Source organism: Psammomys obesus, unplaced genomic scaffold, assembly GCF_907164565.1.
Source record: "Psammomys obesus unplaced genomic scaffold, mPsaObe1.curated_primary_1811, whole genome shotgun sequence".
Classification (NCBI taxonomy): domain Eukaryota; kingdom Metazoa; phylum Chordata; class Mammalia; order Rodentia; family Muridae; genus Psammomys; species Psammomys obesus.
In genome coordinates, this window is record NW_026596069.1 from 845,700 (window position 1) to 857,529 (window position 11,830).

Here is an 11,830-nt window from a genome sequence, read left to right on the forward strand (position 1 = left end):
TTGGTTTGGTTTGGTTTGGTTTGGTTTTTTTGAGACAAGATTTCTCTGTGTAGCCTTGGCTATCCTGGATTCGTTTTGTAGACCAGGCTGTCCACCACCTCACAGAGATCCCCCTGCCTCCACCTCCCTGAGTGCTTCGATTACAGGCGTGCGCCACCTCGCCCAGCTGAAACTCTCCTTTTCTAATTAGTTAATTTTTTGGCCTGTGTGAGAGTACACATGTATGTGTGTACACATGTTTGTGTGTGCACATGTTTGTGCGGTTCACGTGTGTGTGCCTGCAGGTGTGTGTGGACGTCAGAGCTCAACATGGTGTACCTGCCTCAATTATTCTCCATCTTATTCTTCGAGACAGGGTCTCTCACTGAACCAGTATCTCACCGGTTTGCCTACACCAGCTGGCCAGTGAGCCCCAGGGACTTCCTGTCTCTGACTGCCCCACCGCCACCAGGTGCTGGAGCTGAAGGGACATACCCCTGCACCCAGCTTTCATATCAATGCCGGGACTCCAAGTGAGGTCCCCAGCCTTGCTCATCAAGCACTTCACTGACAGCCATCTCTGTGACGTCCCAACTCCCTACACATCTCCCTGACATTAGAAATGTGAGTCCAGCGAGGGCAGGGAGCTGTCGTGGCCACAGCTGTCCAGAGCCTGTGGTATCTCCAGCCCATGGAGATGCTTCATAAATATTTGTTGGCTGAGTAATTTGGATTATCACCATCTCCGTTTTTGGCAGAGGCTGGGCAACATTGATGAACATGCTCAGAGCAAGGCTACTGCGGGGATGGACAAGTCTATGGTTCCTTCCATGCTGGGGTAGAAGCCAGGGGCTGTGGGAAGCACCAGAGTCAGGGCCAGAGGCACTTCCAGCAGGCAGGCTCTGGGCTGGCTTGCTCTGCTAGACACCTGTGTGCTTAGCTGTGCACAGCAGGCATTTGTGTGCGTACATACCCAGGCCCACACCCCACATAGAGGGAGTGAGACAGTGCCTCTGGATGTCAGGAGAGAGTGAGAAGCCTTCAAACCTTAGGGCAAAGTTAAGGGCAGCCAGACCCACATTGCTGGACACCTAGTACAAATCCTTCCATTTGTGGAGAATCTGAGGACAGGGAAAGGGACAACCCAGAACTTCAGGCTGGGCTGAAAATGGGGAAGGCAGGCACCTTCCCCAACCATAGCTACACACAGTGGCAGCAAAGAGCTTGGTGGAGGCTGGCTAGGCCACTTGATGGAAACAATGCATAAGGCAGAGCCGTGGTGGGTGCCAAGATGCTAAGAACTAGCCAGGACAGGCAGAATCTAAGTCTCTGGAGTATTGAACGCAGGCCAGGAATGCAGAAAGGTCTGAGGATATTGATGTAGAGGTGTGGAGACCCTAGCCATCCCAGGGATCAGAGCTGGGAGCCAAGGCACCCTGTATTCACCACCAGTGTTTCTGGGGAGCTCAGGCAGATAAGCCTGTGGCCTCACCTCCCTACACACATCAGATTCAGAACATTCCCCACCCAAGGATCCTGCTCAGCACCTGATGGAGGTTGGAAGCCCACCGCAGATGGACTCTCACATGTGCAAAAAACTCAGTCTGTTTGGGAAGGATCACTGGCCTCCTAAAACTCACACACAGACCACTCAGAGATCCCCCTCAAAGTGGCCTACAGCCCACGCAGTCAGGGGCATGGTCGATTCCTGTGGAGCCCTAGAAATGCTGGGTCTGGCCCAGCTAGAGTCCCAACCCATCCTGTCCCCAAGATACCTACCCATAAACCTCCACCAGGGTTCACTAGCAAAGAAGGAGGGAATGCTCTCATATGTAAACCCATTATCTGCCCCTGGAACCCACCCCGAACCCTCCCATTGGCCTCAATGCCCTTCTCCCCACAAATTTTTTGCACTAGTGAGATCTCTAGCTCATATTGTTAGCACATAGCTGGGCTCTTACACACACACACACCCCAAACATGACAATCAGGCTGGCTGGCATACAGCGAATGCTGGGAACAGACCCTGGCCAGCTATGCCCCACCCCTTTCACTGGCCCAGATCCGAGCTCTTCCAGGGCTCCACAGGCAGGAGTCTACCATGCACAGGTGGGTGGTAGGCAGCCGTGAGGGGGACATGTGGCTGGCATCCCTAGACCACACATCTCGTTCTCCTTGCCCCTGACTCTGCCAACCACAGAGCCCGAAGGCCAGGCTCTTCCTGTCACCCAAGAGGTCCAGGAGCCTTCCCAAGCCAGGGCAGTCAAATATGTCAATATCCCACTCCCCCAGGGCAGGAGGAACCCAGCACAATATGGGGAACCTATTGTCGATCCAGGAGCCCCGGGAACATTTCTGCTCCCCACCAGCCACGTGACCTCAGGAAGGTCACTCACTTTCCTAAGCCTCAGGACAAGATGAGACAAACTGGGAGCACCTATTTCCCAGGGCTACTCAAGGAAACGCGCTGTGAGCTGCATCCAGGAAGGCGCCTCTCCTGCTTCCAGAAGCCTCCCAGGTCTGCAGAGGAACCAACTGGCTGCCCATGCCCTAGGAGGGTACTCAGAGGAGGAGCACACAGCACAGGCCATTAGCCTTGGAGACGGTTGTCCTAGGCAACCATCAGAGCAGGTTCCAAGGCAGGGGCTTCAGAGGCCCAGTGGAAGGGAATGGCTCCTGTGGGACCAACGGGGTGAACAGGGAAGGAACCCCCTAGCCTTAGGCAAACATTTAAGTCTTAGCCACACCAACACTCCCACCCAAGGCCAGGCTCATAACTACCTCCATCTCAAAGCACATGAGGCACACAGGTGTTAAGTAAGAGCCAAAAATATGGTTTCTGAGTACCTGTCCCCTTCAGGAAGTGGTGGCCTGAAGCTGTTAACAAGCCGTGGGAGGCCAGCCTCTCATGGGCTGTGGTGGTCCAGGAGGACTCTTCCTAACCCCAGGGATGAGTGCACATTTGTTTCCATCTGCATATGCCCACTGGGACTTTCAGGGTCACTCCTCAGAGGTCATTCCTTGACACCTCCCAGCTTTCTTCTCTCCCCCTGCCCCCAGACAACTGGCACCCTCATTTGCTTAACATTTGCATACATCAACAAGCTTCTCTGGAGAAACGTTAATGCTAACGAAATCCACAGTGTCAGTCTTCAAATCCCAAATCATGTAAAGCAGGGAACTCCCCCACACACACACACACACACCCAACACACATGCCTGACCTCACCTGACATTCACTCTCTAGAATCATGAAGAACCAGGCTGTCCGGGTTCTGGCAGTCCACAAGCACCTGACCACTGCTCTGCCTCCCTCCAACTTCAGAAGGTACCTGGGACTCACCCTGCTTCTAGATCCCACATCTGTCCCCTGGCCTGTGTGCTGTGTCAGTTCCCCTGGGAGCTACAGGGACTGACTGGGTGCAGATCCTGCCAAGCGACTCTGTGCCAGCAGAGCACATAGAAGAAGCCTGCCCATTTGGGGAGCCCAGTGTCTGAGCATCTCCCTCAGTCCCCTTCAACAGCCAAGAAGGTGAACCAGGAAAGGTTCCCCTCTGCCCTTTCCAGATGCTTGTGCCCATTGTTGGGCCACCTCTGGGGTGGTGGTCCTGGGTTCTATAAGAAAGCAAGCTAAGCAAGCCTCGAGGAGCAAGCCAGTAAGCAGCACCCCTCCACTGCCTCTGCATCCTGCCTCAACGTTCCTGTCCTATTTGAGTTCCTGTCCTGACTTCCTTCAATGATGAACAGCACTTATGGAAGTGTAAACAAACCAAACAAACCCTTTCCTCCCCAACTTGCTTTTTGGTTATGGTGTTCCATCACATCAACAAAAACCCAAACTAAGACACTGGGCGAAGTGCCAAAGGATTCTCAAGCACAAGAGGAGGTGGTGGCTTCTGGACCATAATGTGAGTGCAGGACAGTTGCAGGCCCATCTGAATCCCTGGGTTGGACTTACATGAGAGCTGTGGGGTCAGGTTGTGGTTTTCCTCAGAGTGGAGGAAACCAAGCACTGGGTTTCACTAGAGAGCGCTTTAATGGAGTCTGATAAGTGATTGAGGTGAGGAATTGGTTCTTGGGAGTGAGAGGGGTTTCCTAACTCCTGCAGGGACAGCTGTCTACAAGCTGGTCCCTCACCTGTCCAAGTATCCCAGTGCCTGGAAACTCAACACACTCCTTCCGCAGGCTGCCCTCACCACAAAAGAGGTTTCAGAAAGGGTCAGAAACATGAGAAGTGGTGTCCTCCTGTCCACAGACCCCAGTCCAGTTCTCAGTCTTTGAAGGATGTCGTCTCTCCACCATCATCCTTCCAACGCCATAGGCAACAGCACCCTGTTCATCCTCTGCTTCTAGCCTGACACTGAGGTGGCTGTCCACTGGCCTCTGGGTTTTCTCCAGACCCCTGTCCCAGTGGGCCAACCAGCCACACAACCCATAAGAAGCACTACACAGTTTCCAGGTGCCTTGGGTCGGACCACATCATGGCCTCCTAAACGAGTATCCATCCAACATACTACCCAACCAATCCTGTTCCTCCTCAGAGAACATTCCAGTGCATAAGATGACCCTATCACTCACCTCTTAAAAATCTCTCAGGGGTCCCCAGTGCCCTTGGGGAAGAGTCAACTTCAGCCCTCATTCTCTGTGGGCTGCATTTTCTCTTTCCCCCTTGCCCTGCCCCCACACCTCACACTCCTCTCTCAGGCCTCTCTTCTCCCCACATCAGCAATACCCTTCTCCACCTAGAGATGATACATTCTGAGAGACTGTCCTCTCTCCAGCCTCTAGTCTGATACAAGTTCGATCTGTTTTGATGGTACTTGATGCTTCAGGGATGATCAAGTGGATGAAGTTCTAGATGTAGGCAAGAGCAAGTAAAGAATTAAAGCAAAAGGACCCTCAGCCAAGCGACCTCATATAACACTATCCATTTAGAGTGTACCCTCTTATGTGACACTGAAGACAAGGGATCTGTCCAAAAATGTTTAATGTGAGTCTGATCAGGAGCAAGAGAGAAGACAAATCCAGAACATGAGAGTTTCTACACAACTCCAAAACTGACAAAGACATAAAACAGCATAAGAAAAAAAAAAAACTTGTAAAAAGTCAGGTGGTAGCCCTTCCTGCCTCCTCTGCCGCCAAAGCACCCATCCTAAAGAAGATGGAATCACAGATGCTGCCAATTTTGAGCAGTGCCTCCAGGAGTAGGCTCAATGTGAACAGGAAAGCTGGGAATCCTGACAGAGGGGCTGTGATCATCAGATGGAGCAAGAGCAAATTCACTGTCTCTTCTGAGGTGACAGTGATCTTCAAAGGGTATTTGAAATATCTCACCAAAAAAACATTTGAAGAACAACAATCTCAGACACTAGTTGTGTATTGTCACCAACATGAAGGACAGTTACGAGTTACATTACTTCCAGATTAACCAGGATAAAGAGGAGGAGGGTGATGAGGATTAAGACACATTGGTCTGGAAGGTTTTATATTAATTCATAAATAAAATTTAGGAACACACACACACAAAAAAAAAAAATTCAGATGATTAACTGAGCATGGTGGAGCATGCCTGTAATCCCAACACTTAGAATGTGGAATCAAAGGCCAGGCGTGGTGGTGCTCGCCTTTAATCCCAGCACTCGGGAGGCAGAGCCAGGTGGATCTCTGTAAATTCAAGGCCAGCCTGGTCTACAAAGCAAGACCAGGACAGCCAAAGCTACACAGAGAAACCTTGTCTTGAAAAGAAAGAAAGAAAAAAAAGGAAGGAAGAAAAGAAGGAAGGAAGGAAAAGAAAGGAGAGGAAAGAGAGAGAGATGGGTAATCAAAGCTCAAGTTCATCTTTATTGCTGCACAATGAGGCCAGGCTGGGCTGCATAAGAACCCTGTCTCAAAATAGAGGAGGGGAAATGAGATTAATCCAGAACTAAAATATAACTAAACATAGTGTATAATAACTAAATATAGTGTGTGTTCCTTGATCAAACAAAAGATTTGTAGCCAGGTGTGGTGGTACATATCACCATACTCAGGAGGCCAAGGCAGGCAGATCTCCATGAGTTCAAAGCCAGCCTGGTCTACATAGCAAGATCCAGGAAAAACAGAACTACATAGAGACCCATCTCAAAAAACAAACCAAAACAAAAAAAGATCCATAACAGACCCTTACAAAAGTTGTTACCAGAGCCACAGAGAAACTTGAATTCCTTAGGTATGGTAATAGTTGCAGGGGGAAAATATCCTTGACCGGGGGAATTCATGCTGAAATAGTTTGAGGTGATATGTTATAAAACCTGCAACTTACAAAAGAAGGAGAGAAGGGGAGGAGCAAGCAAGGCCAGATGTTGGCCGTGGCAAATCTGGGTCTCTGGGTGAAGGGGGTGTGGGTGTGTGCGGAGTGTGTCAAAATAGAGTGAGGCGGGATAGTGGAAGCGGTGCTGAAAAAGGCCCCAAAGAGCGTTGCTGCAGTCCGGGATTCTGAGCAGGAGGCGAAGAAAAGGATGCAGTCTCGAAGCAAACTGGACCACGGACTTGCCTTGGCCCAGATACCAGCCGCCCGAACATGCGGGCACAGCTCAGGACTCACCACTGTGAGCCGAGCTCAGTGAGGCACAGGGCTCTCAGGACATGGCCAGACCCCAAAGAGACCAGCAGGGCCTATCACAGCCAGGGCAGGACCTTCCCTCTTGGCAAGGAGCCGGGTGCAGCCCTAGATGCACCCCACCCCCAAACATCCCTTGAAGGGTGACAGTCTGAGTATATCCTCCGGTATAAGGAGCCAGGCTAAATATGGAACCCCAGACACAAGATGCTTCTCAAAACAGATTTTCCTGGAAAAGACCATCTGGCAGAGGAGGTCTAGAGCCTCGTCTGCGAAGAGAGGCAGCTTCGGTCTCTGCAGGCTGTCCAGAAGGAAAATGCCTTCACTTCAGCTCCCCAGGAGACCCCAGTATCCTGCTTCAGTATCCCCCAAGGTCACTCCTGTGCAGATGGGCTCAGGTCCACCTCTGTCCTAGGCTGTTGTTCCAGGACAGAAGAGGAGGGGGCAGGAGACACAGGTCTGAGCCTCAGGAAGTTCTGCCCAGGAGAACATCCTACCTCCCTCCACAACTGCTCCCAGGGCCCAGAGGCCTCTCCATCAGAAGAGGGGCAATACTGGTATCTCCCTCCCAAAGCTCATGGCTACCCACACACAGCAGCTGTGCTCCACCAATGGAAGCAAGGCGTGGTGACATCTCCAGGCCCTGTCTTTCAGTTTTGTGGGAAGTAGAAAATTCTCTCTCTCCCTTGAGAAATGGCCCTAGATCTGCTTAAGATACATGTCCCTTCCCCAGTAATGAGCAGACAGGGCAAGCCAGCAGGAAGGAGACCTCCTAGTCTGGCCCAGAGCACTGCGGGGCTCTAGGGAGCAATCACCTGGGCACTGAGATCTCCATCCCACAGGAAGTACCAGTGGGGTGGAAGTACCAGAAGCCTTCCAGGAAGACCTGAACTAGCTCAACCTCTAGGCGGGGTGCACCCACCTTCGCACACCAATGTGTTAGGCTCTGGCCATGCCTGATAGGCCTGTTGTTCCTACCAGGACCAAACACTGTTGTAGCCCCACTCAAAACCCACTGCCTGGCACCATGCAGCCGGAGAAGAGGCTTTGGGGCAACAACCTCTCCTCTAGACCCCTGAGTGGACAAGAAGAGTGGCTGACCCATTGTCTTGATTTGTAGATCTCAGGCCACAGAACTTCTGGCTTCCTGGGGAGGAAGGTTATCTGTCTTGGGGGTGGGGTGGGCTTGGAAGGGACCCCCATGCACCTTGCCCACTATCCCTCAAACTAACTGAGCGTTATTCATAAAGCAGCTCTTGTCTCCAGGCTCTGGAGAGGACCTAGGAAAACCCCAATGTTAGCCCCAGGCCTACTCTCCTGCACCAGCCCAACCCAGCGCAGGCTACCTGGTCTCTGTCACCTTAGCCAGGCTTGTCCTGAGCTGCCAAGAGTCCTGTGCCCTCTTGCATCATAACTGTTGCATCTGCCTCCAGATCTCTTCCTGTCCCGGGCAAGATGGACCTAAGACAAAGGGGTGGGCATTGGGCAGTGGGCCCAAGGTCTTGTGTAGAAACAATGCCCCAGTTCTTATTTCAGAGAGTCCCAGATCCTCTAGGGACATGAGTCTAGGAGAGGGACAGCTGGAGAGGGTGGTCCCCACATCTGGCTTCCCTGCCCCACCCAGCCCCAGCACCTAGTTCCAAAGACCCCTCCCCTCAACACTGCCACAGCCATTCTGTGAAGCCTGGCCTTGCCTACTGCCTGCCACGCCCCCATGCGAAGCCCTGCTCTTGCAGAGACAGAGAGGCCTGAGCTCCAGGCCTCCTTGTCAAAGTTGGGAAACTGCAAAGAGAAATAAATCCTCAGAGATGCTCCGTTGTGGAGGCAGCTGTGGCAGGCCCTCGGCACACAACACCCCAACCACGGACCAAACTGACACTGGCACCCCACCAACGCACACAGACCCTGATTATACAAAAGGGGGAGGGACCGGGAGGCAGAGCCCAGGAGACAATTGGGCCCGCGGCCCCGTCCTCCCTGCAGGGGGGACTGGGGCTCTTGGCGGTGTCCCCACTCCCTGGCCCAGTCCTGACCATCTTGGGCTTCCTCTCTCTGCCCCATCTCCATGACAACCGCATCCTTTGGATGCTCCAGCCACCATGGAATTGATCTCGAAATGTAGCTTTGTTAGCAGACCCTAGCGGGCAAAAAAGGGCGGAGGGCGGCTCCCGCCACCCAGCCTGTGCTCCTCTCCCACCCTGAGCCCCCTCCCAGGGTCTATCTGGCCTCCTGAGGAGAGGGGCGGGGTCCGGGAGCACGCAGGCCTTGGGGACACAGTTGGCCCGCGGCCCTACTCACCGCCCCGGTCCCAGGCGCTGGGTCCGCTCTCACGGTGGGGCCATGCGGAGGCCACCCCTGGACCCGCGGCCCCGTGCCGCCGCCTGTTGGAGCTCCCCGCGTCCGCTTTCTGTCCCCTCAGGTGTTGGAGCCTCGGCCGTGGAGAGGCTGAGCAGAGAAGGAGGGGACGGACTGCAGGAGGGAGGGAACAGAGCCGCGAAAGAGGGAGGGAGGAGCGGGAAGGACGAGAAGGGCGGGAGGGGAGTCGGGGGTGAGGGGAGGCTGCCGGCGCGCGCGCAGCCCGGAGGGGACGGTGGCCACCAGGAGGGCCCACCCGCCGCGCCTGGCCACAAGCGCCCGACCTTGTGCTGGACGCCCACCCACCACCGACACCCATCCGCTCCGGCCTGAGGTGGACCCTTTAAGAAAGTGGGGGAGGGGAGTTCGGCAAGGTTCCGCCCCCCTCCTAGCCCAGCCCAGCCTCTGTCCTCGAACCCCTGGCTGACCCAACCACTGTCCCTCAGAAGAGCCCACTGTCCCAACTACCCCAATCCCTGATGAGCCAGACCATTCTCCAGGTGAAGGAGGGACGGCCCTTGCCCCCACCCCAGAATCCCCATTCTCCTCCTGGGAGATCTCACCCTGGAGTTTAGAGAGCAAGGAAAAGAGGGTCACAGAGGGAGGCAGGCAGACTCGGGGAGGGGGAGTTGAGGACGGAGCTGGAAGGGGTGGAAGGGAAGAGACAAAAGAGAGGCCCTGCCTCAGATGGGAGCGGAGATCCGGCCATCCTAGGCTTGTAAAGGTGAGGAGGACAGCACTCTCTCAGAAACCATCTCTCCAAGCAAAGCACCTGGCCTTGCCTCTCCTCCGGCTAGTTGTGACCTCAAAGGCCCCCACCCTTGCCCCGGGACTGCAACTTCCCGGAGGAAGCTTGACCAGCTGTACCTGGACTACACGCTAAGGACTTTTGGCTGTAAATCTACAGAGCAAGATCCTCCCTCAGAGAGACACCACAGGGCTCCAGACCCTGGGGGGGGGTGTGAGGAGACCATGGGTGGGAGGACGAGGAAAGGGTGAGATGGCCCAGTCCTGGGAAAAGTGGAAGACCAGAAGCTACCACAGGAGGCCACTCTGAACCTCCTTCCCTCTGCTTCAGGCCCCAGGTTCTGTTCACCAAACCCAGTATGTTCCCATCTTTGCAAGGGTTCTACCCTATGCCTGCAGTGGTCCATGAGGTTCAGTCAACCCTCACATCCATGCTTTGAAATCCACTTCTACCAGGAAGCCACCCCTGATCTCTGTGTCTATGTCTGTCTGTGTCTGTCTGTCTGTCTGTCTGTCTGTCTGTCTCTCTCTCTCTCTCTCACACACACACACACTTGGATTCTTCCCGGGACAGAGAGAAAGGACTTACTAGCCTATGAGAGACACCTACCCAAGTGTCATCCCCCCTCATCAAGCTGGAGTTGGGGTTTCATCAACCACGATGACCCTTCTACTACCACCTGCGCGTCTGCCACAGTCTCCTCGAATGCTTTCCCCGAGTCCTGTCTGACTCAAACGGTCCTACGACCCATTTTAGAGATAAAACCCACTGATGATGCTCCACGCACAGACTTGGCTTACCCCGGGTTTCAGGAGCCAGATGAGCAGTTGAGACTTTCACCACCCACTTCAGTCACTCCCCTCTGCCTGCAGGAACCTCAGACCTTCTTCCCGAGCGAGCTGAGAGGACCTGAGCCCACTACTGTCCTGTAGATGAGGAGGGTGTTCGTGGCTGGGGCTCAGGAGGAGGTAGAGGGAAGCACCAGCCATTCCTTACTGCTCACCCTCCCGGGTCAAGGCTGGACCACCATTGTAGGCTCTCACTTCATCTGCCCCGTGCAGATGGTAGCAGACCTTGACTCGTGGGGCTGGATGAGGGGACAAAAGATGCTGAAGAACCGTGTGCATTCAGTGGGCTATGGCTAGTCTACCGGTAAGGATGGCTTGCTGGGACAGGAGACGTAGCTCAGTGGTTAGAGGGCTTGTCTAGCATCTGAGCATGCATGGGAGCCTCATGGAAGTGGCTCTTCACTTTTGTCTCCCGCGGACTGAGGCCTGTAAGATCAGGTTTGCCTCGTTCACAAGTATCCCAGTACCTATACACAGAGCAGGGAAGAATGGCATGGAGACAGGGGCACACGTGGTCCCCTGATATGGGCATAGCTAGCTTCTACCCTCAACTTGCCACTCCTGCCCTTTGAAAGGTGACAGACAGGACAGTGCCCTGTCCAACAGCCCAATGCACCAAGCTCCCCCCTCCTTCAGCACAAAGAGAGCCAGCAGCTTGGGTCCCTTTTCCTCTTCCTCTCTACCCACCTTACCTGAGGGGTCTCGGGTGTCAGGTGAGGCTTTGCAATGACCAAGAAAAATAAGGGGAGGCTGTGCTGAGAGCATTCTCCAGGCAATCCCGGAGTTCTCCTTCAGTGCTCCCGCCATGCACCCTGCCTCAGCTCATCCCTCTCCAGCCCCATACAGACAAAGACTCTAGTCCGCCTGTCCAGCCTCCGCTCTGGATGTTCCCCAGCCATCCAGAATGAGCTCACCTTGCCTTGGGGGCTCCGCACCCACCTCCTTTCACCCCACCCCCACCCCAGTCCCAGCTCTCCATCCAGTGTCCTCATTCCTCTCTGTAGGATGAGAGCTCCTTGAAAGCTGTCCCTGGCAGCTGTCTCGGATTCCTCTTTCTTAAAGAACTCTAGTTCCTTTCTTCTTGCCTGGACTGAAGGGAAGGTTGTGATCTGGGCTCACAGCCGTGGGGGGCGGGGAGGAAGGCATGCTGGCAGGAGCTTGAAGCTGCTGGTCAAACTGCAACGGCCAGGAAGCGGAAAGATGGATACCGATACTTGGCTCTCCTTCGTTCTTCTCTCCTGCAGTTCAGGGCCCCAGCCGATGAAATGGTGTTGTTCACACTTAAGGTGGCTCTTCCCACCT

The 11,830-nt window shown here is 54.2% G+C and overlaps 1 protein-coding gene across 2 annotated transcripts in view; it reads right to left on the minus strand.

Annotated features, from left to right (window-relative positions):
- The window catches only part of Psd2 (pleckstrin and Sec7 domain containing 2), a 48,794-nt gene extending 39,708 nt beyond the window's left edge, over positions 1-9,086 (minus strand). Inside the window, exons 1-2 of one of the 2 annotated variants that reach the window (XM_055625706.1) lie at positions 8,876-9,086; positions 7,924-8,038 (exon numbers count right to left, since the gene is read on the minus strand). The gene's annotated coding sequence lies outside the window, so the exon portion shown is untranslated. The remainder of the gene's footprint in view (positions 1-7,923; positions 8,039-8,875) is intronic. The other variant, XM_055625705.1, reaches the window with a different exon arrangement.
- Between the last annotated feature and the right edge of the window lie 2,744 nt (positions 9,087-11,830).